Source organism: Musca autumnalis, unplaced genomic scaffold, assembly GCF_047663935.1.
Source record: "Musca autumnalis isolate F117 unplaced genomic scaffold, ASM4766393v1 scaffold_3, whole genome shotgun sequence".
Classification (NCBI taxonomy): Eukaryota; Metazoa; Arthropoda; class Insecta; order Diptera; family Muscidae; genus Musca; species Musca autumnalis.
Window position 1 is genome coordinate 101,761,387 of NW_027411866.1, and position 27,436 is coordinate 101,788,822.

The window sequence follows — 27,436 nt, forward strand, 5'->3', positions numbered from 1 at the left end:
TATAAAATTTATACACTCAGTGAAAAATGTGGGTAAAAATGAAAGTGGAAAATTCAGGTTTTGTAGCGCTGTTGGGTGTTGATGGGTGTTATAAAAAATTACAACTTGGGGTTTATTTTCCAAAATTATTCCTAAAGGGAAAAGCAGTGACTTCCCTCTTTCAAAGAGAGCTGACCGGTTTTGTTTGCAGGACTATCACTTAACGAATGCACTACGGCATCAGAAGTTATAAGTTCTAAATTCCAGTCAATTTTATTTCCTCACCTCCATGATAGAAAGAAAGGGTGCTTTCATAGATCCATTCTGAAAGAAAGGGTGGTTCTATAAAAATCATCTGAAAGAAAGGGTGCTTCTATAGAAATGTTCTGAAAGAAAATGTGCTTCTATAGAAATGTTCTGAAAGAAAGGATGCTACTGCAGATCCTTTCGGAAAGAAAGGTTGATTCTACAGATCCTTTCTGAAGGAAAGGGTGCTACTACAGATCCTTTGGGAAAGAAAGGTTGATTCTACAGATCCTTTCTGAAAGAAAGGGTGCTACTACAAATCCTTGCTTCTACAGATCCTTTCTGAAAGAAAGGGTGCTTCTATAGACTCTTTCTGAAAGAAAGGGTGTTTCTATGGATCCTTTCTGAAAGAAAGGGTGTTTCTATGGATCCTTTCTGAAAGAAAGGGTGTTTCTATGGATCCTTTCTGAAGGAAAATGTGCTTATATAGAAATGTTCTGAAGATCCTTTCGGAAAGAAAGGTTGATTCTACAGATCCTTTCTGAAAGAAAGGGTGCTTCCATAGACCCTCTCTGAAAGAAAAGGTGCTTCAAGAGACCTTTTTTGAAAGAAAGGGTGCTTCTATAGATACTTTCTGAAAGAAAGGGTGCTTCTATAGATACTTTCTGAAAGAAAGGGTGCTTCTATAGATACTTTCTGAAAGAAAGGGTGCTTCTATAGATACTTTCTGAAAGAAAGGGTGCTTCTATAGATACTTTCTGAAAGAAAGGGTGCTTCTATAGATACTTTCTGAAAGAAAGGGTGCTTCTATAGACTCTCTCTAAAATAAGAGTGTTCCTATGGATACTTTCTGAAAGAAAATGTGCTTCTATAGAAATCTTCTGAAAGAAAGGGTGCTTCTACTGATACCTTCTGAAAGAAAGGGCGCTTCTATAGACCCTTTCTGAAAGAAAGGTTGCTTCTATAGACCCTTTCTGAAAGAAAGGGTGCTTCTATAGACCCTTTCTGAATGAAAGGGTGCTTTTATAGACTCTTTCTAAAAGAAAGGGTTCTTCTATAGACTCTTTCTAAAAGAAAGGGTTCTTCTATAGACTCCTTCTAAAAGAAAGGGTTCTTCTATAGACTCTTTCTAAAAGAAAGGGTTCTTCTATAGACTCTTTCTAAAAGAAAGGGTTCTTCTATAGGCCCTATCTGAAAGAAATAGTCGTTCTATATACGCTTTCTAAAATATAGTGTCATTCTATATACCTTTTCTAAAATATAGTGTCATTCTATATACCTTTTCTAAAATATAGTGTCCTTCTATATACCCTTTCTAATATATAGTGTCCTTCTATAGACCCCTTCTATAAGAAAGGGACCTTCTATAGATCCTATATATAAAACTATATTTGAAAAACCGGGTCCTACTGGTCGTTACAAAATTCTCTCAAAAATTATTTTCCATGTTATCATTCCTTGAGCGTTCTCTGGCATGTTCTGTTCTTCATTGAACGTTGAAAAATCCTCCCCCTCTTGTAAGAAAAATATGTAACTATCGAACCATAATACGTCGTTTGATTGATGGCTTCGATAAATTTCTGTCATTTGATTGAATCATTCATTTTATTTATAATTTTACATATTTCTGAACACCAACATTTTTCAACTCATGTAATGTAATTGCACATGAATATGTGAGTTGATCACACCACTATGTGCATCATGTGCATGCACGGACGGCAAAGAGGGCGTTTGCTGATTTGTTTCAATAATCATAAGAAACGACATTTTATTTCATTTCGAATCGATTTAAGCGCGTGCGTATTTAGAAATCCCCGGGTTTGTATGTTTGTGTGTTCCACATAACAACAATTTACAATATGATTTGTTGTTATTATAACGATCATGATGATCATCATGATGACGATGACGGCAATGATGTTTATAATTAAAACGGCGCCACAAAATCATAAATGGATACAAAAAAAACTTATTGCATAAAATGTTAACTCACTCCCATAAAACCTCAAATGTACGAGCATGTAATGGAATTCTTAAAGAGGATTGCATTTTTACTTTTTTAAAAAGGAAAGGGTGTCCCGGCTTTGGATTCCAACAAAATATAATCAAGTGAGTAAATGTAGAACAGCAAATAACAAATATAAAATTTCCTTAAGGACGGGCCATTTGATATAGATAAATGAAAGAACTCCTAAAGGTCTTTTAAAAATAGTAAAATTCCCAAATGAAGGAATCCCTCAATAGCTCCTAAATCTACCATAATTCCTCAATAGACCAAAATCATCCTCCTTAAGATACGATGAAGGCGATTTGGCAACAGGTGCACTTACACAGCGTGCTCAAGTTATTCTGTAGCAATGACGACAACGAGCCAAACAACCAACCCCAAGATGATGTTGAATGAATGCAGTCCAACTATAAAGAAGTCAAGGCTGGAGAATAACAAGGCAACAGGAGTCCATTGGTTAGCAGCAATGATGCTCCGTATAGCTATTAAATATGATTATATAGCCAATCGGAGGCCCTGGAAACTCGGAATCAGATTTGTCGTGGCAGCTGACGCTCCACATTCACACGATTGTTGTTTATGGCACCTGCGACTGTATCTGTTTGATTTCTAGTTAAACCTACGTGGTAGACTTGTTGACTTAGGGTTTCTCTCCTATAACGTTGGAAATCTTTTTCTAGATCATGAACATCCCTTCTGATATGCCTGGGTCGGGAAGTCCTATCCAACATATGCTGATTGGGATGGCTCTAACAGTAACACCCTAGCAAGTATTGCCACGAAAGCATGTCATTATGTTGTTGTACTGGAAGAATCGTTGTACTCATGTAGATGGTCCACTGAAAACATGAGGAGGTACCCTGTTGCAGTCCCAGAGCGGTGGTCAACAAGGTTTCCCAAGTGAGTACTTTGTTCATATATCTAAGATTGTCGCAGAGGACGTGAAAATGCTGTCGAATATGACCCATAGAATCTTGGAGTAGTTGGTCAGATCAGTGAAATAGGAGTTAAGCCTTTCACAAATGACATCAGGGAAGATATCTGACCCCATGATCGTACAATCATATACGCTACGATCTCAATGCCGGCTGGAAGAGGTGGAATACATGAGAGGTAGAGGTTAAACAGTTCCAGAGGTATCACCCCACCTTAGGAAACTCCCTGTTTCACATTACGGGGCTTGGATTTCCTGTTCCCGAATTCCACGTACGACTAGCGTCCACAAATATAATAGATTATCCAAGGTTTCAAGGAGGGCAATCTGCTCAATGTCCTCATGTAAAGCGTTGAGTGCTTGACAGTGTCGAATGCTTTTGACAAGTTAAGCGCCACCATCACTGTTCTATCTCACGGCTTGCTCTGTAGTGCGGTTCTCTTACCGACAAAAATTGGTAAGACAAAAGTAAAATCTGTCTGTAGATTCACATTTGCTGGCATCCTTGTCTGGTTTCAGTGGCGGGACCTCCCTGCCCATTTTCTAGACTTCGGAAACGATGTGGGGGGCTAGAAGTTTCGTAAGATTCTCAACTTCCGGCTCATCCAGCTGTTTCAGCATTACCATGGTGATTCCATCATAGCTCAATGATTCGGATGACTCAGCATTCCTGATGACAACATCATCCATTGCAAATTGTGGTGGTTCAAACTCGGCAGGAAGAGTGTGATGCGACTTTACACTCTTCTCTTCGACGTTTTACTCACGGGGTGCTAGACAAACTGTAGGTGCACCTCTACGAATCAGTCAGCGTAACTTCGCCAAACATTACTGAGGTCCTTCATTCCAGAGTTTGAGAGAGACTTAACCATTGCCCAATACCCACCTTTTCCGACTCCATTGTTGCAACTCTTCAGATAATTTAACCACTTGTTCCGCTTATGTTGACTGACCAACCTGTTAACTTGCAGTGTCATCTCCCTGACTTTGGGGTCACTGGGAATGGCATGACGAAGATGATCACGTTCATTTGCTAATTCCGTCGCCTCTATTGGAAAATTTGGTCTTACTTCGGGTATTATCGGAATGTCCTTTCTGCTACTTGAACATCAGAATGGTTGGGCGGATCTCTGAAGCGGTGATTAGTGAACTCTCTGAAAGTTCGCCAATTAGCTTTCCCATGATTGATGAAAGTGCGGCGTTCAGAGGTGATGAAATCGGGCGGTGTGCTGAAGGAGGAAACTATGGGGAGATGCTCTGACCCAAGAGAAACGACAGGTTGTTAGCTTATGTCATTTGTCTGACCATGTAACACTGACACTCTCCGCTAATTCTTGTAGGGACATCCTCTTTGAGAGTGTCCATCAGAAAATTTCCGTTGACCGAATGGCACAACTCATGATATGCCTTAAAGTCCCCCAAGATCAGACGGTTATAAACTTCCAAAAGCGTGCTATTGTTGGACTTATAGCCTGGCAACTTCACCTCGACAGTTCTAAATCTGACGGCTACCCTCATATAGTCCATGTATGGGTCATTAGAACCAGGCTCAAGCGAGATAGGTTTGTATTGAACAGACTGGTGTAATGCTAATCCCCCAACTCCACTTCTGGTGCAATCCTTCCTTAGTACGTTGTAACCATGACAACGCTATAAGGTGCAGTTGTTGTTGAGCTTGGTTTTATGCACCGCCGCGACAATAATATTCTTTCCTCGATCTTACCTCGGAGTCCATTGAGATTAAATTTCAAAAAGGATGAATTTTCGGGGATTGGAATTGCAACGGATGGTGTTAAGTGCTGCATGTGCGGTTGCCTTTTGCGGGTTATGCGGGACAGGTGCGTATTCTGATGACAACGACTCACTGACAGCTGTTTTCACGGATTATGCAGTAACATACTGCCTCACATTGACGAGTCCAGTACAACCCCTGAGGTGAATGCGGAAGTGACTGTCCCGGCACAGACCAAAAGAATCCGGAGAAGGCATTATACCGGAATGCTGCTCAGAGCACAGAAAAACGATACAAGTACAACCTTGGCAACCTCTGGCTGGAGAACGTGTCTATCGGAAAGAACACGCCGCCGTAGATTGCACTGGTCCCAGTAGTGATCCTTAACGGGTCGTTGTTTGAACATCCTCTCAACCACTCTCACTCGAAGAACTCGTTTCTTCAAAAAGTTGCCACCATGCGGCAAGTTTGTCGATCGAAGTCAAACTATTGCATTTTGTATAAAATGTCATTTTGCTATAAGGACAGACTGAAGTAGGTGGATAAAATTTTGGTCAAGTAAAACTTTTGGTACTGAAAATGGGCTATATTGGTCCACGTTTTGGTACAGCCCCATACAAAGTAACGGCTTGACTCATCGGCGCTTAAAGAAGTTTTGAAGATATTAGTCCCATTTGCTTCCGAAATGGTTGTAGTTTGGGATTTTGTGTTTCCAGAGGTAAGAAAACATTTTCACAAACAACTGTCTGTATATGTCCACGTTTGTGTATAGCTCCCATATAAGAGTACCGCTCGATTTCAGGTATTTTGATGTTTTCATCGATGTCTCGGGCCCAAATGGGATGTAATTTGGCATTTAGCTTTCGAAGTGATCAATAAACTTCTCCACAAAGTTTATGTACACTGGTCTACGGGTATGGAATAGCCCCCATATTAAGGTAGCGCCGGATTTCTGGTATTTTGAAGTTTTCGACCCAAATTAGAAGTAACTTGTCATTTGGCGTTCGAAGTGGTGGGAAAACTTCTCGCTCCACGGTTTGGAATAACACCCCTACAACGGTAACGCCCAATTTCAAGTATTACGAAGCCTTTATCAATGTTTTCGGTCCAAATTAGATTTTATTGGCATTTGACGTTCGAAGTGGTAAAACACTTCTCCACCAAAAATTATGGTTATCGGTCGACATTGTAGAATTTTCCCCACCTAACTGTACCGCTCGATTTCGGGTATATTTTTCGGTTATATATTTGTTATCGTCACTTTCTGCTCAATTTGGATGTAATTTTGGAGTCTTTATCGACGTTTGCGGCCGTAATTTGGATGTTATTTTGCATTTAGGGTTAGTAAATTATGGAATACCAAATTACCAAAAATTATGGACGTAGGTCATACGTATGTAGGTCAAAAAACGTATGCACCAAAAATTGTTGACAGATGTCCACATTTGGAAACGAAATTTCGCCTCAAGTTGGATGTAATTTAGCATTTAGGGTTTCCAGTAGTCACAAATCTTCTTCATAAAAATTTTAGAAATAGTTCCACGTCTTGGAATAACCCCCATGTAACGGCACCACTGATTTCAGATATTTTGAAGTCTTTATATGCATTTTCGGACATAGAATATAGTATCTAAATAACGGCACCGACCAATTTCAGGTATTTCGAAGTTTTAATCTATATACCACAGCATAGATTGTTGAATGTTTTGCTCGAAATCCAAATTGGCAGTCTTTCAAAATTTTCTTTGTCTCGATGACCTGGATGCATCGCAGCCTGAAATATTGGAACAGACGAGCAAAAAATCATGGTTTTGGGATCGCTGCCACTAGTGTTTTTTCAGGCTATCGGAAACAGGGGTGTATTTGCCACCCTTGAAAGTTTGATGTTGCCTGGCTCGGAAATTTATCCCGTGGCACCCTGTATTTTTTCAATTACAGGGAAATACTCGTAAGGCTCCTTACCATAGCTCATAAAATCATACCTAGAGTGCTGTATAAGCGATTACCATAAGTTGTATGAAATAATTGAGCCACATCATTGCTGTCTTCAGGAGGCTAAATTTAGCCATGCTTTAAATTCTTACTTCTATACTTCCAAGTATTCCACAGATCTTCTATCTCTCCATTAATAGATACCCTCTCTCTCTAGAACGAACATTACCCCCCAATAAGGGTCTGTATGTTGACATTGATAATTGAAATACTTATCCATGCAAACGAAACTAAACAACAACTCAATTGCTCGGGAGGGATACCAGATCTTTGAAACCGCAAAACTTCACTCTTTTGACATTGTCATGCACGCATACTTGTTGCTACTTTGCGTGTTGGTTGCCTCGCTAGCTGCATAGCCGTACCCGTCCAGTCGGCAAATGCATGAAGTGGCAGTTTAAAAGGAGGAAAAAATAAAAGAAAACCACAACTTCTTCAAGTGGTCTACCAGAACAATATGCAATTTTTCTTCAGATTTGTTTTTTGTTGGTCAATTTCCTCTCACTTTTGGTGTTTGTCTGAGATTGTTTGTTGTCGATTATTATTAAGGCGACATCCCAAGAATGCAACTTTACAGTGGGAAAGAAGGGGGAATGGGTGGCGCAAATCTTTAAAACACTTCGTTTTAGATTTATTCAAAAATTCGGAGGTTCCTTCGTGGAAAATGTGATAATTGAGTTCCCAAATTTAACCAAAGAAATTGGATGATGTTTTACTTTAAGACCAACGCATGCTGAACTGTGTGTTGTTTCCTTATCAATAGCAAAGGTAAAGCCAACAGTTTTGGAGTTAATTCAGCGAAAAGAGAAGAGAAGATTCCATGGTTATTGATTGTTGAATTGAAGAAAATGTCCGGGATATTTTCTTGGTGTTAGAGCTGTAGCCCTATAGTGACCCGTAATAAGTATCAATCCCTTTTTACAAATAATATTTTGGACAGTAGTGCCTTATTCCTCAGTGCTTGCGTGTATGACTTGTGGTTTGAGTCCCAACTTTTATCAATAGATAGAGATGGGAAATGGGTAAATACATCATCCAATTGGACGCAAACGCAGTATTTTAACAAATTTTAACTGACTATTATTTTTTTGGAAATGTGACTAGTTAATTTTTTTTTTTGCAAATTTTGGTCCATATTTTTGGTATATCTCTCATATATATGTAGTTACAGCGTAATTTTTGATATATGAGGACTTTTAGATCGGTTTCTTGAAGTCCTTCTTGCGTAAAAACGTAAATGCTGGACCGATATTCTTATTTTTTCATATATCTGATGGCTTAACTTTGGATTTCAGCTGATATTCTTGAGATTTTGGTCCTCTTCGACAAAGCTATATTTGCTGCGGTCTGTATTGATTTTCTTCCTACATACAACTCCAACGCTCGATTTTACATATAAAAAGTATAGTCCGCGAGGTTAAACCGCTTTTTTGTTTTCTTTTTGATTTTCTGTCTGAGAAAAACAAAATTTTCATTTCAAAATAAATTTTTAAATACCCAAAGAAACACCCGAAAAAGGTATTTATGGGGAATTTACCAGGTAATTTACCCACTTTTGACCTTATTGGTCGATCTGTTTTTCATGTGTAAGTGAAGATTTGGTCTAATGTCGATATCACAAGTGCACGGGACATAACAAACTGATGTTCCTGTTTGCCACTTGTTTTTTTTTTCAGTAGATTTACAACACTTCTGATTGTACTATATATTTTGACGTGGTGATTTTTGTTACCAAAGTATGGCAGTTTGATGAGGATGGACTATTCTTTACCACTGCACTTTCACATTCTTGGAACAAAGAGATCCGTCTTCCAGCTAAACGGAGTAGGCGTGTACAATCTGTTGTGCTTGCAGCTTCTCGACGTCCAGCTTCCGTCCTGTATTGGATCGCAGTTTTTTTCGCTCCTCAAAACAATCGGACATCTAACACACTGGAAGAGTGTATAGCATCTATCACAACATCAATCTGGTTTTTCGTTTTCGCATCTAGGGACAACCACATGGTCTTGTATATGTCGAGGTGTTGGAACCTGGTGCTGCTCACTACCGTTGTCGGAGTTACCTCATTAAGTCCGAATTTACCGACAGTGAGACCAAAGATATTTTTCTCCACAATCTTATTGTAATGATCAGGGCAGCGCTCATATGCTCTATCTTTCTCTTTGGACGGGGTATGAGCGCAGATATATTAAACAAACTTTGCTTTTATAAGGATTGTGAGAATTCTCTCATCAATCTGGAGACCAGGTTTTTAACTGTCTGATTTACCATAAATCCGACTACTAATGTTTTTTTTCATGGCAGCTATATTACAGTGAGTAATTGTTTGTGATCTTTACGTAGGTCCAATTTTATCGCACTCCCTGTAAGGCCATAATATCCGCCTTGTACTTTTCAAGATAATTCGCCCGTGTGCACACTGTACCTACTCTATAAAGAGTCCGGACATTCCAGGGGGCAGATTCGTAGATCACGGATCCCCTGGCTACGTCAGTGGCAGTCTACATCAACTAAATCTACATTCGGACATAACTTCCAAAATGGCGTTTTGTCTGTTGTGATGTAGAATCTTGTCAACAGCTTGCTTCCATCATAACGGTCATTTACTAAAAGAGTGGCATAACTCATGTTGATATCTCTAAAACTCCACGAGTTACAGCTTATTCTCTAAGTGTTTGGCATAAATCAACACAAAAGTTTTTATACCCTCAGCATTTATGCTAACGAGGGTATATACACTTTTTTTTTTTTTTTGAGTATGTTCATTTATTCATAAATATTTGTGTACATATGTTATATATTGTCCCAGCGCCTTCTAGGCTTTATTGGGACAAATCGTTTAGAAATTAACAATATGACTTGAACGTGTTTTAATACATGTATAATTTATATAAATATTTTTTTTTTGTTTTTTTTTAAGAAATTTACATCAGAAGCATTTCTGTATTACGCAATAAAAATGATTTTAAATCTCTTTTAAAAGTAGATATTCTCAATAAATTCTTTAAAAAGTTAGGAATGTTATTGAACTCTAAACAACCTTCATGTTCAATCCTTTGTTTGGTAATTTCCAATCGACATCTTTTCACCTTTAAATTCGAACTATTTCTTGTGTCAATCGCAGTTTGATTAACGGAAAATTGTATCGAACGGGATCCCATATTCCTCGTAACCTTAAACATGTATGTAAGCAATTGATATTTATATATTCCATATATTGGCAGGATATTCTTTGCTACATTAGTATATAAGTCATCGGTTGGATGCAACTTTGGTAAGTTATAGACAGCCTTCAACGCCTTGTTTTGGAGCCTCTGCAACGATTTCAAATGTGTGCTATTTTTATACGCAAATATCATAGCCATATAGCTTAAGTGACTTTGAACTAGTGAGTTGTACAGCAACAGCTTTGTTTTTACATCAAAAGTATTTTTGAATTTGTGCAATATGCCTATAGCTGGCGATACTTTCGTTTTTAAATAGTCTATGTGTACGTTCCATGCCAAATTACTTTGCAAGTGTATTCCAAGGTATTTCAGAGATTGGCACTCAATCTCTACTTGCTGTCATTTGCTTGACCATTTTATTAGTTTTCCAATGATATACATATACGATTAATCGGTTACTTAAAACCGGTTCCAAAATCGGTTTTGATATCAGAATATCCGGTTCAAAAATTTAGATACCCGGATCTATCCTATCCAAGAGCTATTTATGGTAAGTATTTCAGATGCACCACAGACCAATAACGAATATACATAAAAACAAAACATAGTTTTCTCAACAAAATACGGGTAAATGTCAAAAACGACCATGAAAACGGGGAAATATCGATTGGTCGTCAATGAGAACCGTACCTAAAATCTTCTGAACAACATTTTTGTAGAATATTTGGATGCTGTAAAATCTCATCTTGTGGTACTTTTACTACGGCTCAAAAAATAAAGGACGAAAAGGACATGGAAGGAATTGAGTTAGAGGGATGAAATATTCTACAAAAAGATTCACCACTCGATTTGACTGAAGACGTGTAATCTCAAAATGAAGGTACAATAACGCTTAACAGAGATATAAAGCTATTTTCTCGCAAATTAAGGGGCCAAAATTAAACCATTAATCACGCGATATCTCGGAAACTTGACCTAAGGTGAAAATTTCCTTTTGGGTCCTTAGTACACTCACCAAGGGCTTTCATCTCCAAAAAGGATTTTCCACCCACTGAATTTGAGTCCCATTTTGTAGCACAGTGTCATTTATCAATATTTTCCGAAAAATGTGCACCTTCTCGAGGCCATAACTGCCTGAAGGAGCGTTCCAATGCTTTTGCGATGTACTAGAGAGTTCTTTATTATTGTCTTGGCTACAATTGTTGTCTTTGTGTTGGACCGAAAATATCAGTGGTTTGGTTGTTATATGCCAAAATATCCAAAAATCCTTGAAAAAAACTTCAAGTCAAAATCCGGGGGCTCGATTTTCACCGTAGACATATGGTCTAGTTGACTTTTTTGCTCAGTACAATCCCAAGAATCAGAAACTCCAGGCGCCCGTGATGGTGTTCAAATCGCCCCACTCTAATATACAGGCTGAGGGTATATCTCTGTCGGCAAAGCCGACTGATACTTTTTTACTTGTTTTAGTTTATTTAGCACTAAAACACAAATTTCAGTCGGCTACTTAAAACTCGTTTTTCTGGAAACTGAGTTTTTTGAGATGTGACACTCTGAGAGTAATTGAGCGATAGTATCTTTCTTCTTATAAATACATATAAAGTCTGATTTTCCACTCTGTCCTACAATCGCGTCTCGTTTGACATTGTTTCCGTTCTTCTTTTTCAGGATCTCCAAAAGGTTAACGTCGCATTAGCGTTACACATCCTCAAGGCCATAGATTCCATTGTACCACCAGAAGTGTCGTAGGTGTACTGGGGGTAAGGAAAAGAGTAAGAAATAAAAAATAAAATACCCCTGTGGAAAAGCTTTTCAATGAAAAACATTTCTTTTAGATATACGAAAGTTATCAGCCGCCGCCTGGCTTTTATACCAAATGACGTAGCCCTAACTGAAAAAAAATAATTGAAATTCCACAAATTCTAAATTGGGATACCTGGGCGTCTTTTTCTATATTTCAAGTATACTTCAATAAAAATAAAAAAAGATGAAATGTGGGATGTACACCAACCTATTTTGCATCATTGTAAAGGAGATTTTTTCCTTCCTCTATTGATAGGGAGGGAGAAGTCTCCCCTGTCCGTTTGGGATGTTTGTGGAAAAATTGATAGGCTTTGCTTCCGGAATGCCCCTACTAAGGTGGATATATCGCAGTGAATAAAATTTTGAATTTTTCCACATACGTTTTGTGCTTATTCCGACCCCTGAATATTATCCAACCAGCACCAACATGAATAGCCTTCTTCATGTGCGGGACCCCCATCAACAGCCAAAATTTTATGACGATCCGACCAAAAATTGCTATCTGTAGCGTGCTCCCATGTTTAGATGGACAGACGGACGGACAGATACACATAGCCAGATCGACTCAGCTCGTCGAGACTTTTGGCCAAAACCAACTTATAATATATGTTCTTCCGCCACACAAACTATATATATATAGCTTTCCTTAAACATGGTTTAATTCCAATAACACACCGGTGTCTTCTACAATCAATGTTACAGTCATTCCATTTGGACGATGAGTGTACAACCTTCAAAATACGTAAAATCAGGAGGTACCTTCATATTGGGAAAATACAACAAAATTAGCCTATATTGATAATTTTCTTCGCGGAGCTTTTCTACCCATTGCGAATCCGAAATACCATGTTACAGTCACTACAATACAGATTAATCATTTAAAAGACTTCACATCGAGCGGTGAACCGTGAAAACGTGCATCTATGCAACAAAATGCAATCAAAACGAAAACATGTGTGAATATGAGTGAAAAAAGCAACAACCAAATGGTGTCTATCGTTCGTTTTTGTTCACGTACAGTGTGTGCGTACTTGGAGGAGAACCATTAATAATGATCTAAAAAAATAAATAAATCTTTCGATGAAATAAAATTAATATGTCAAGATAGATTAACATGGAAATGTATTATAGAAGCCCTATGTTCCCAAGTGGAATAATAAAAGGAAAAAAAAAAAACAGTGTGCGTAAGGGAGAAAAAGCGCATCCCTGATCTATACCCACAATTCTCAGGAGGCATGTCTTATAACCATATTGAGTACTTAATACCAAATGTCACACATTTCGGTACAAAATATGGCTAAAACCATTAAAATATCGAGGCTATATCAAAACGTGGACCTCTACCGAAAAATTTCTGCAGAAATGTTGTATATCCCCAAAGAAGACTATATACCGAATTTTTACATTCCTGTAGGATAATGCCTTGAAAATACAGAAGATCGGACGGTACAATTCTATGCGATCTATATCAAAACGTTGACTCTATACCGACAAGTTTCTTGGTGCGAAGTTTTGTAGACTCAAAGAACACTAAATACCAAAATTCAATCATTTGGTTAAGATAATGTGACTGAAACCTTTAAAATACACAAAATCGAGGTATCGGCTATATCAACACGTGGACGTATTTTAACAAATTTCCGATGGTATGTTTAATACCACCAACGAAGACTAACTAACAAATTTCAGCCATTTCGATGAGATATTGAGACCACAATCTTTAAAATACCGAAAATCGGTAGGTGCCGTTCTATGGAGGCTATATGAAGACGTGGACCCATACCGACAAATTTTAGGTGAAAAATTGTATACGCACTACGAAGACTAAACACCAAATTTCAGTCATTTTGGTGGGATATTGAGGCCACAACCTTCAAAATACCGGATATCGGGAGGTACCCTTCTATGAGGGCAATATGAAAATGTAGACCTATACCATAATTTCTCTTCTGAAATGTTTTATACCTCCATCGAAGACTAAATAAAAAATTTTAGCCATTTGGGATTGAAATGAGGCTAAAACCTTAAAAATACCGAAAATAGGCAAATACCGTTCTATGGTGGCCATATCAACTTGTAAACCTATTATGACAAATTTCTGGGGGAAGCTTTTGTAGCCCCAAAGAGGTCTAAACGTCAAATTTCAGCCATTTTGGAGGGGTGTTGATGCAACAACCTTCAAACTAACAAAAATCGGGAGGTAACCTCCGTGGACCTATACTGACAAATTTCTGGGGAAGAGTTTTCTAGTCTCAAAGAAGACTAACTACCAAGTTTCAACCATTTCTAGGGGATAAACTGAACTTTTCTCAAATTTTGTGTGGGAGGTACCCGAAGGAGTGGACCTATTAAGACCATATTGAAACCTCATATTACTCTGGTAGAAAGATTACGTTATACAATGTATGAACCAAATCGGTTAATCCCTTCAAGAGTTATCGTGCGCACAAACTTTCAGAACATTTTCGAACTTTTGTGGGGAAGGTACCGGAAGGAGTGGACCGATGTAGCTCACCTTCGAACTTAAACTAAGTTTGGACAAAATATTACGAAAGCCAAAATTTGAAAAGAATCGGTTCATCCGTTCGAGAGTTATCGTGCGCTCCAGCCAGCAGGACAGACAGACAGGCAGACAGACTCCAAATTGTCTGAAACAAATTTCGTCCAAACATACTTGGGGTCTAAAACCATTATTTCGATATCGGGAGGTACCCTTCTATGAGGGCAATATGAAAATGTAGACCTATACCATAATTTCTCTTCTGAAATGTTTTATACCTCCATCGAAGACTAAATAAAAAATTTTAGCCATTTGGGATTGAAATGAGGCTAAAACCTTAAAAATACAGAAAATAGGCAAATACCGTTCTATGGTGGCCATATCAACTTGTAAACCTATTATGACAAATTTCTGGGGGAAGCTTTTGTAGCCCCAAAGAGGTCTAAACGTCAAATTTCAGCCATTTTGGAGGGGTGTTGATGCAACAACCTTCAAACTAACAAAAATCGGGAGGTAACCTTCTTTCCCATAATTTGTCTTCTGGATTGGTTTATACCCCCATCGAAGACTAAATAAAAAATTTAGCCATTTTGGATTGATAATGACCTAAACCCCTAAAAATACTTAACATTGGCAGGTACCGAACTATGGGGCTATACTAACACGTGGACCTATACTGGCAAATTTCTGGGGAAGAGTTTTCTAGTCTCAAAGAAGACTAACTACCAAGTTTCAACCATTTCTAGGGGATATTGAGGTCAGAACCTTCAAAATACCGAAAATCGGGTGCTATAATACATATACCGATAAATTTCTGGAGGAAAATTTTATACACCCGTCGAAGACTAAGTACCAAATTTCAGCCATTTCGGTTGAATATTAAGGCCACAGCCCTCAAAATACCGAAAATCGCGAGGTTCTCTCCTATGGGGGCTATATGAAGACGTACAATTTTCAGGCGGAAAGTTGTATACCCCGTCGAAGACTAAATACCAAATTTCAGCCATTTTAGTGGGCCACAATTTTCAAAATACCGAAGTGCCGTTCTATGGGGTCTGTTTGAAGTCGTGCACCTATACCGACAAACTTTTGGGTGAAAATTGTATACTAAGGTTATGACTTTTTTACAACCTCATATCCCTGCAACACAGCGTGATGAGTTTCTACATAAGATTACATAAAATCTTAATTATAAAATGATTCGATGAAAAAAGCTTCCGCACAAAAAGCTTTTTCGGTTTTTATTTTTCAAAACTTTTGAAAATTTTTTGAAGTCACTATAAGCAGATATTTTTCAGAAGACAAGGTATACGTGCACTATTTTATCGTCGTATTATTAAATATATATAATTTTATACTATATATAACATTATTTCATATATCATAAAAATTAAAAGTGGTTTGTGCGGGACCTTTTTAAATATTTAAATGGAATAAAAGTTATTTTAGTCATTTTTTTTCATTTCATAGAAAATTTTCAAAATTTTTTTTCAAAGTGCTCTGTGCGGAACCTTTTTTTATAATAAAATGAAATGAATGATATTTTGGGCATTAGTAGGCAAATACATACATACGACTAACGGTTCCTGAGATATCGCGCCTTGAAAAAGTCGAATTTCGTAAAAATTATATGTAAAAAAATACTTATAATTTTTTTAATATGGTCCAAATAAATTTTTTTTTTGGATTTTTTTGCCATCTATTTAATAAAAATAGAAGAAGAAAAAAATTACACAATGGGTTTGGGCGCAATTTTCGCATTTTAATATTTAAAATAAATTTTTATCAATGATTGTACTCCTTGATTTTCTTGATTTTTTTGTATAAAACTACGATAAATTAAAAAATGTTAAGTCCTATTTGGAAGTGGGACTCGAATAACTAATTTTTTCTAATTTTTTTTTAAATAATTCAATTTGTCATTTTACCAAAAAATAACAAGTAAAAAAGTATCAGTCGGCTTTGCCGACAGAGATATACCCTCAGCCTGTGTATATTGAAATAATTTTTCCCCAAAATACGTATGTATTTAGGGGGTTTTAAATATTTTAGGCGTTTGAACCGACAAAAATTTTGAAGAGGATTAAAGACAAAAAGTTTTGCGGAGGAGATACTACAAGGAATGGATTGGCATTGACCGTTATGGAAGTGGATCTCCAGCCACAACATATGGTGCCATAGGGGGTTCTTACACTCTTCGGGCTGTTTGCTCAAGAAGTATGGACTTGCCCCTAAAAAAACTTTTACCATCGTAATTGAGTCAGCGAATGCAAGTTGCTTCAACAAAAATCAAAGTGATTCGATAGCAGGTCTTAAAGTGAACTTATCCGAAATTTTGTGTGGGAGGTACCGGATGGAGTGGACAAATATAGTCCATATTTGAACCAGATCTATATCTGGTAGATATATTAGTATGTGTAAAGTATAGACAAATGCGGCCACTCCCTTCAAGAGTTACCGTACGAACAATTTTTTCGAACATTTTTGAACTTTTTTGGGGGAGGTACCTGAAGGAGGGGGCCGATATGGCTTATCTTCAAACTTAATCTATATTTGGACAAAATATTACTAAGGTCATATTTTGGACCGAACCGGCAGATCCGTTCGAGAGTTATCTAGCGTTCCAACCACCTCACACGGAGTCATAGGGGTTTTTTGCAACTTTCCTGCTATTTTCTCAGGAATTATGGACTTGCCCCTGATGAAACTTGTACCGTCGTATGGAAGGCAGTGAATACAAGTTACTAAAACAAAAATCAAAGCGATTCGAGAGATGGCCCTAAACTGAACTTTTCTCAAATTTTGTGTGGGAGGTACCCGAAGGAGTGGACCTATTAAGACCATATTGAAACCTCATATTACTCTGGTAGAAAGATTACGTTATACAATGTATGAACCAAATCGGTTAATCCCTTCAAGAGTTATCGTGCGCACAAACTTTCCGAACATTTTCGAACTTTTGTGGGGGAGGTACCGGAAGGAGTGGACCGATGTAGCTCACCTTCGAACTTAAACTAAGTTTGGACAAAATATTACGAAAACCAAAATTTGAAAAGAATCGGTTCATCCGTTCGAGAGTTATCGTGCGCTCCAGCCAGCAGGACAGACAGACAGACAGACTCCAAATTGTCTGAAACAAATTTCGTCCAAACATACTTGGGGTCTAAAACCATTATTTCGATGAGGCACATTTTCATCGTATCAAAGTGTATATACTAGGGTTATGACTTTTTTACAACCTCATATCCCTGTATCATAGCGTGATGAGTTTTGCCATAAGATTACATAAAATCTTAATTATAAGGTTATTCGGTGAAAAAACCTCACGCACAAAATGATTTTAATATTTGAATTTATCAAAATTATGGACAATTTTTTGAAGTCACTGAAAACAGATATATAATTGAAAATAAACTTTAGAGCCACATGAGATAATTAAAATGACATAAAATTTATTTCTCACTATTTTTCTTCAATTCTGAGAATCGTAAAAATGTCGTAAACGCTTTTATTCAAAAATATAATTTTTTAACAAAAAACAAAAAATTTAAAATTTTTTTAAAGTGACTTTTTTCGCGACTTTTTTTGATATTTGAATGAAATAAACGTTATTATAGTTATTGGTAGGCTTATATTTATTCATTAGTGCAACAAAAAATAATTTTTTGAAAAAATTTTTTTTTCATTTCATGTATTTTTTCAAAAAATTATTTTGTTAGAATCGATTTGTGCGTGAATTGTTTTTATATTTTAATGGAATAAACGATAGCATAGTGATTAATAGGCAAAAGTTCATTCATCCCTGCTACAGGAAATCATTTTTGAGGAAAAATGTCAAAAAGTCATAACCCTAGTATATACCCTCCTTAGCCTAAAGGCTGAGGGTATAAAAAGTTACATATTCGCCTGTTCCATTACTGCAAGAATCTACTAATTTTTAATATTTTTTTTGCGATAACATAAAGGAACATTTATTAACGTTTGTTTTGTTGTTTTATTTAGGAGTTTATCTTAAACATCTTAACAATTTCTGCATTTTTCGATTTTAAAAACGGATTAGCAATTTTTGTAATGCTGGTACAAATGGATATTAAGGTAGAATTAGTCATGACATAACCCAAAAACCATTTGGTTCTTATTGTTATCTTTATGGCTATGGTATTATGTTATGTCACTACTAATCGAATACATTGATTTGCATAGGATTGGTTCAATCAGCTGATTGATATGGCCTTATGGCGTTATGGTTATGTCATAACTAATTCTACCTTTATTGAATGAAGTTTTTGTGTGTCCGCGATAGTTTTAGCCATTGCAAATCTTAAATTCAAATCCCCTTTCGTATTTGAATTATGTTCTGGAGAAAATACCACTTTAATATTTTATAGATTATTCGGTACCATTTGCGTACCAATAGTATTTTTTTATTCTTAACGCTGCAGCTACTCCAAATTTTAGAATAATTTATCGATTCCTTTCCACAGTTCAACCTCATCTACCATTTGACATTGATTTACATCAATTGAAAGGACGATATGTGTGTAGACATTTGTGGCGACAATGATCAAAACATTGAAAACAATGATTTTAGATTTTGTTCAATGCCGACGACTGTCATTGCCATTGAATAAATTGTAGAAAAAAACAACGTGTGGCCAAAGTGTTATTCCATATGATGAGGTTGATTGGTGATTGTTGTTATTCGGTATCCTATTTGAGGTGATTGCCAACCAAACACTTGTGCAACACATCTCAATACTGTCATTGATTTTGTTCTCCTTGGGTGTGGTGATCACTACTTCACTGTGTCTAGTTAAAATGACCCTTATTATTGTTGTTGGTGGCAGTGGTTGTGGCTGCTCCTTTTTTCCTTATTCTTCTTCTTGTTGTTATTGTTGTAAGTGTCATAAATATTAAATTTCATAAATTGTTCAAGCTCCCCTATTTCTCTTTGGCCGAGTGGAGGGGGTATCTTGTTGTGGTATTTTTCTTGAAATAAAAAAATTGCTGCTTCTACACTGCCTGTCCCTCTTTTGCAGATTCCAATGGATTATGTTTTTCAATGAGATTTTATTACCAGAATTCTCCTCATTCTTTCAAATAATATTTTCTTACTCTGCCGTGGAGTTTTATTTTGTTTTTGATAAAGGTGTTGATTGATAAATAATTCATTGGATTGCACTTGAAAATCTCCATTCACAGAAGGACGTTTCCAAATATAGCATCACAACAAAGACGGACACTATTTCCACTCATTCAAGCATCCATCTCCAATGACATGTTCTTAAGAGTCTTGCTCCATTGTTGTTGTTTGTTGATATTTTTCTTAGTTTTCATTTTTTCCTTGGAATTGTTTTGTTCCAATTTTGATTAGTTTTTTTTTGTGTTCGTGGTATACGGTTTTGAGTTGCTCTCTGCCAGCATCCGTATGAAACGCCATTGTTTCGGAGGAACTAATTGTCATTAATCAAATTTCAAGTGTTATTTTTCATGTTTCAATTAAATGCCCCATTTTGTGGTCGTCATAAAAAAGACACTTAAAAATTTATTCCAAAAAAAAAAAGAAGAAAAAAATTAAATTAAATAGAAAATGAGATCTTTAGAAATATTTTATTTCATAAACCAATTAGCAAACAATGTATGGATCATTTTTTGTATTTGGATCTTGAAAATTCATACCAAGACAGTGGTTGGAAAGTTCATAGAGTGGGATAAATACCAAATATGCTATAATCGGGAATCTTTTCAGCATTGTTTTCTTTTGACGGTAATATGTGCTATCCCAAAGTTAGAGATGACATGGCGAGCCTGGTAGAAGACCGAAATTATGTTTTTACTTTGTCATTGCGTTTGTCACACATCGAGATATTCGCCCCACAGTGGTTCAAAACCGATTTTCCTGGGAAACACCCAATTTTTTTGTCGTCACCGATTGCTAATTTCTATATGAGATTCGATAGTAACCATTTTGAAACTTAGAAACCAACAAATGGTGTCAAAATATTGGAAGGTGTGGGCGCGGTGTGCTCATAAAGATACGTTTTTTCCCAATTTTGGAAAATATGTAATATTTGCAAATTTCTTGAAAACGAAATATCTATTTCTCTGAAACTATATTGTGTTCATTATTTTTTTTTCTTATGTAGGTACGATTGTTGCCATTGTTGAGATATTTTCCCTCAAGTGCTACATTTTAGTGAAATTCCTATTTAGTGGACTAGAATTTTTAGGGAACAGCATAGAACAAAGTTTCGTTTTCCATGTTTTGATATAGCCCCCACAGAACGGTATTTCCCTATTTTCGGTATTTTGAAGGTTTTATTACACTGTGCAACATTTTTAAGGTGATCTTGTGCAAACAATTCGAACTGTGGATTTTTCGAAAGTACAGACCCAAACGACAAGAAACCCTAGTTGGGATTTGTTGTGTCAGATCAGACAAGAATAAAATATTTGGAGAAATAATGAACTCGAAAAACTACATTTATTGCCTCAAATTTCAAAATAAATGCAAAAATTCCACAATTTTTATACATTTCGCACCGTATCTCCAAAACCGTTAATTTCTTCTGAATATTTTCTTTTGGAAAAATATTCCCTGGGATGTAATACACAACTCTTCGGGACATGTCATTGTTGTAAAATACCTCTATGTCGTTGTTTTCAGTACATTTTTCAACGACGACATTGACATTTTTATTAAATTGTCAATAATGTAGTGAAATCCAAAATGCGAGAATAAACTGTTGGTGTGAACTGTGTTTGAAATACGTGTTGTAAAATATATAATGCAAAATACCACTGAAACAACATGAAGTAAGCATTTTAGAGTATTGGAATGTTCTAAAGAATTGTTGAGAACTTTATTTGGAAGATTTTTGCAAAAGGTTTCTTTGTTCAACTTCCAATAGTTTAGCCGATACTGACAAGAATTATAGATTTTGATGCCTTAAATGAAGTTTTTCTTATATGGTTGTCACAAAAGATAAGTTCTACTAGTTTAGGGCTACAATATTGCTAAAGACTGCAAGGCCTAATTTATATTCGTTTCTGAGATAAAGGCCTGATAAATGCAAAAAAGTGTAGGTTTAGCCCGGTTTAGGTGAGGCCATAAAATCCGAACTGGATCTGACAGGACAAAACCCTACTAGGGGTTTTGTAGTCTAAATATTATCTTTCAAAAAATGCATACTAGAAGTTGTTTGCATTTTCAGTGTTGCATAGTGTTATCTTACCGAAATGCCTGAAATGTAGTACTTAGTCCACATTGAGTCCAAAAAACTTTTTCCCAGAAATTTGTCATCCCGATTTTAGGTATTTTATCAAAATGTCTGAAATTATATATTTTGTCCTCTTTGGGGCGAATAAACCTTCTCCAGAAATTTGTCAGTATATTTTCATGTTTTGATATAGTCCCCGTAGGACGGTACCTCCAGATTTTTCGTCGTTTAAAGGTTTTAGCCAAATTATCTTATTAAAATGCCTGAATATTGGTACTTAATCCCCTTTGGGACAGAACACAGGTCCATTCTTCTAAATTTTTAAGATTTTAGTTTAAATGTTTAACCGAACTACCTGTAATTTGAAATTTAGAGTTCCCTGCAGTCACGAAACCCAAAAATCGTCGACAAAAATTGTTTTAATATGGCCCCATTTCCCGATTTGCGGTATTTTAAGAAAATTGACGCGGAACCACACAACACCCGAGTTCCGGCCAGCGGTACCCACCGCAGTGTACAATGTTTTGCTGTGTTGGGAGCAACATATCCCGGAATGTTTGCTCCGGATTCTTTTGATGCGTGCCGGGTCGGAAGAAAACCACGACCAATTTGGATATGCTCAGTTTGTCACACCGCAACCACTACACTCAAATTTCGGTGAAATGCAATAGATGCCGGGACTGGGTGCATCTCAGGAGTAGTTTAGCACTCGTCCATGTGAGGGACTACGACAGGGAATATGTTGTTGCGTGAACACATTCCGCAGTGAGTCATCGTCGTCATCAGAATACGCTACTCCCCCGCAGTCCACCCTAACAGCAGTCGCACACGCAGCGACTGCAAATGCATCCATTTTATAATTTAATGCATTGGCTCCGAAGTAAGAATTTCATGGTCGCGGCGGTGCAGGAAACCAAGCTCCACAGCAACTGCAGCTTACAGCGTTATGATGGCGAAAGTGGGGGCTTTCCTATTGCCCCAGTCTGTTCAATACAGACCTATCTCGCTTGAGCCTGGCTCTGATGACCCGTACATTAAATGTATGTGAGTAGCAGTCAGGTGTGGAACTGCCGAGGTAGAGTTGCTGAACGTATACATTCCGCCGATAAATAGCTGTACTTGATGTTATATGTCCAACATCTGGCCGCTCTTGGAAAGTCATAACCGTTTGGTCATGGAGGATCTTAATGCTCATCATGAGTTGTGGCATTCGGTCCTCGGAAATGTCCAGTGTTGGCTGAGCAGATTGATAGCCCTACGTTTTACACGGTCAATGAGAACGCCCCTTCCAGACAAATGAAGTCACCTGGCAACACGTCGTTTCTCTTGGGTCAGACCATCTGCCCCTAAGTGTCTACATCAGTAGACCTTCCGATATCATCACTTCTGAACGCCGCATTTTCATCAACCCCAGTGACCGCGGAGTCAGGCAGAGATGATAGCAGAATTTCGATCACCCACTACCCCATGATTCTAGTTGTCCCATTCGACAGCCTGATCGCTCCGTCCGCGCACGACATATCTTTCCGCGATATGCCGATATGTAGGAAAATGGTCCTTAAGTCCCTACAATGTTCTTCATCAGCACTCCGCCCGATTTCATCACTTCCGAACATCGCACTTTCATTTCATCTTTATAAAGGGAAAGCTAGTTGGCCTAGGTTGAGAGAGTTCACTAATCACCGGTTCAGAGATCTGTCCAACCCTTCTTATGTTCGGGTAGGAGAAAGGACGTTCTGAGATATCATCACAGCTGCAGCCGCTCGCCATACGCCTGCTGGTTGAATACCCGAAATGAGACAAAACTTCCCAGCAAATGCGACGGGATTAGCAAATGAGCGTGATAAGCTTTGTCGTGCCAATCCCAGTGACTCTAGGGAGATAACAACGAATGCCAAAATTGTAGCCAAAATCCTCAAAATATCAAAAATCGGAGCCGGAAAATTGTGGGCAGCGGCATGTCACGAGGGATATTCATGACATAGAAAAAGAGATCCAACGTTATAAGAGAGAACCCATAGATCAACAAGCTTATTAAGCAGGTATATGTAGCATGCACACAGATGCAGTAGCAGATGCCATAAACAACTATCATGTGGATGCTGTCCTCGAAGAACCCCCCTATATACTCGTATTGCAGCTGAGAAACATCAGCTGCCACGACAAACGACTAACTCAACTAACTCCAGTAGATTTGTGGTAACATCCCATCGAATCAGCCACATTCCTAGAACTGGAGATCGGCCCGGAACAGATAAAGCAGGATAACTGATACTACAACAACTAAAATTCCTCAATATAGGCCCATTTGTTGGTGTAGCCCCCATATAATGGTACCTCGGTATTTTGAGGGTTTTAGCTACAATTTTTGACCGAACTAGCTGTAATTTGGATTTGAAGTTCTTAGGAATCACAATACTTCTGCACCACAAATGTTCAATATACGTTTAGGTTAAGGTATATCCCCATATAACTCACCTTTCCATTTTTGTTATCTTTAAGTTTTTGCTACATTTGTTGCCTGAACTACCCGTAATTTGACATTTGAGGTTCCCAGAGGCCACACAACTTCTCCTTAAAAAATTGATAATATTGTTCCACGTTTAGGTATAGCCCCATATAACGGTACCCCTCGATTTTCGATATCTTGAGGATTTAAGCTACAATTTTTAACCGAACTAGCTTTAATTTGGCATCTTAGGGGTCACACCACTTCTTCACCAAAAATTGTCAACATAGGCCTATGTTTAGGTATGTACATATGTTCCCATACACATCCCCGAAGCGACACGAGATACTTTTTTCATATCAATAACTGTATGCCGACTCATTTTAGCTCAATAATATGGCATCTATTTTTGTCGCCGAGTCCAAACCGCGTGTCTTACGACACCACTTTTAAAGAAGTTTTACGTGGCTGGAATACTCAGGAAATGTCGCCTATATTACAAAACAAAAAACATTTTTCCACAACATCCCATACGGGACAAGGGAGACTTCTCTCACATCAATGAGTGCACCCCGATTCATATTTAGCTCAATGATATGGGACCTACTGTTTATCGCCGAGTCCGAACGGCGTGTCTGTGGTGTCTTACACATATGGAGAAGTTTTTCAAGGCTGAAATACTCAGGAAATGTCGCCAACATTACTGAGGGGTATTTTGCCACCGTTGAAAAAATTTTGATGTTGTCTGGCAGGGGAATCGAACCCACGACCTTCTGCGTGCAAGGCGGGCGTGCATACCATTGCATCACGGTGGCACCCGTGGTGGTAGGTATTTTACCACTGTTGAAAAGTATGGTGTTTTTGCCCAGCCTGAGAATCGCAAAACGGACGACTGTATAGCCCCCATATAATATGTGGGTATTATGTGGGTTTTAGCTACATTTTTTTAACTGAACTACCCGTAATATGGCATTAAGGGTTCTTAAAGGTCATAACACTTCTTCACCAAACAACATATCGACGCCTCCAAACAATAGTATGCTAAGTCGACTTAGCCTGTTTTCAAGTTCTATACAGTTTTATATTTAACGTCCTTTAACTTAAATTCTGTCAAATTTTGGTAATAACCGGACAATCCGAACAGAAGTTATAAACAAATATTTACTTAGCATAGTACTGAAGGTCAAAGAAATTTCCAAACTTTTAGAGCTTGTCCTGCAAAACTCACTGTTCAGAATTAGCAAACTATTATTTGGAGGTGTCGAACGTCCTTTAACTTAAATTCTGTCAAATTTTGGTAATGATCGGACAATCCGAACAGAAGTTATAAACAAATATTGACTTAGCATAGTACTGAAGTTCAAAAAAATGTCCACACTTTGAGAGCTTCTCCTGCAAAACTGACTTTTTAGACTTAGCATACTATTATTTGGAGTTGTCGATATATTCACTATGTAGACTAGGGTGGTTTTAAAAAATCGATGTCGGATTTTTATATACCCCTAAAATGTTTAGTTTTATTAGATTTTAAGATTGCCAAAGTTTGAGCGGTAGTAAGAGGGGTCACTGGAGCCTCAACGTTTTAGCAATTTCCGTCTGTCTGTCTGGCTGGCTGGAGTGCGCGACAACTTTAGAACAGATTAACCGATTCGTAATATTTTATGGGCCATATCGGCCCATTCCCTCGGGTTAGTAACCCTCCCCTAGAAAATGCAGCCTACTATGAAAAAACGAAAGAAAAGAAAAACAAACCCCTCTAAAATTCACGAACCCCGCAAACGTTTTAAGGACCATGATCTGCGAATTTGCACCTAAAATGTTCACAATACTAGTCTGACGTTACTGCCATACAGGAAATACAATGGATTGGGAAAAGCGTCACAACAACACCTAAAGGTGACGCACTGTTTTAAAGCATGAGTTTGGTTGCGGATTTGTATTTAATCGGAAGTTAAAACATCTAGTCTCCATCTTCACCCCAGAAAATGGAAGACTCGCTAAAATTCGTTGCCCATGACATTAAAATTATACTAGGCTATTTTAATGCCAAAATTGGAAAGGAGAATATCTTTGGCTCAACACTCGGGAGATTCAGTCTCCACAGTGAACCATCTGACAATGGTATGAGGCTGATAGACTTTGCAGCTGCAAAAAATTTTGTAGTTAGCAGTACCAGATTTAAGCATCTCAATATTCATAAGGGTATCTGGCTGTCTGTCTGTCTGTGTCCAGATCAAAGAACAAGAAATAAAATTGATCATATTGTGATAGATGGAAGTATCGGGAGAAAAGGAGAGAAGAAAAACGAAATGGAAAGGCGGGAGTGTGAATAAATCAAGATGTACAGGAGCCAGATGGCTTTGGTACAGGCACATCCTCCAGAAGATGGTATTGAATGTATACCGCCCAGCCAAGATAAGGTACAGACAGCAATAAACCGGCTGAAGAATAATCAGGCAGCAGGAGCTTACCAGCCGAGCTGTTCAAAACCGCGACACGCTGATAAGGTGCTTTCATCTGTCAGGAAGAACGAGTACCTCGTCAATGAGATAATTGGACCATACCAATGCGGCTTTGGATCTGGCAAATCCGCCACTGACCAGATATTTACCCTGCGGCAAATCCTGGAGAAGACCCAAGAGATGCAGATCGACACCTACCACCTTTTTGTCGATTATAAAGCAGCCTTCGACAGCCCCCTACGTTTAAAGGTATTCCAAGCCATGTCTGAATTTAGCATCTCTGCAAAGCTCATTCGGCATTGTAGAAGTACATTAACTGATACTCGGTCCTCAGTTCACATAGGAAAGAACCTCTCCGACGAGTTTAGTACCAAAAGAGGTTTCAGACAAGGAGACGGAATGTCGTGTGACTTAGTCAACATTCTGCTGGAAAAGGTTATAGGAGTTGCGAAGGTCAAAAGAAGTAGCACAAGATATACAAACAGCAATATGTTACTTGCTTATGCCGATGACATTGACATCATGGGTCGATCGATAAAGGAAATAACAGATACCTCTGTAAAAGTCGAAAGGGAATCTGCTAGAGTGGGTCTGGCGGCAAACGGCAAGAAGACCAAGTTGATGGTGTCGACGCCCAATGGGTCCATAGAGGTCGGATCAACTGTCGACGTTGGTTGCTATAATTTTGAAGTATTAAAAGGCTTCGTCTACCTTGGCACTGCCGTTTGAGAGAAAAAATCTTCGAAAGATCTATGGACCAATCTGTGTTGACGGTGAATATCGACGTCGCATGAACCACGAACTGTATCTGCTATACAACGACATCAGTATAGATAAAAGTATCGAGATCCAACGATTTGGTTTGCAAGGCTATATCATAAGAATGAGCGATGATGTTTCCGCTAAAAAGGTGTATGTGCCACATGGCTGTACACGCAGAA

At 37.8% G+C, this 27,436-nt stretch overlaps 1 protein-coding gene across 12 annotated transcripts in view; it reads left to right on the plus strand.

The window, feature by feature from the left end:
* Positions 1-27,436, plus strand: part of sog (chordin short gastrulation) — a 190,755-nt gene that overhangs the window by 12,463 nt on the left and 150,856 nt on the right. For 3 of the 12 annotated variants that reach the window (XM_073973283.1, XM_073973280.1, XM_073973278.1), the window contains exon 3: positions 11,730-11,821. The exons of 8 other annotated variants lie outside the window; for them this stretch is intronic. The gene's annotated coding sequence lies outside the window, so the exon portion shown is untranslated. Of the gene's footprint in view, positions 1-11,729; positions 11,822-11,914; positions 12,056-27,436 lie in introns of all 12 variants that reach the window. One more of the 12 variants, XM_073973281.1, reaches the window with a different exon arrangement.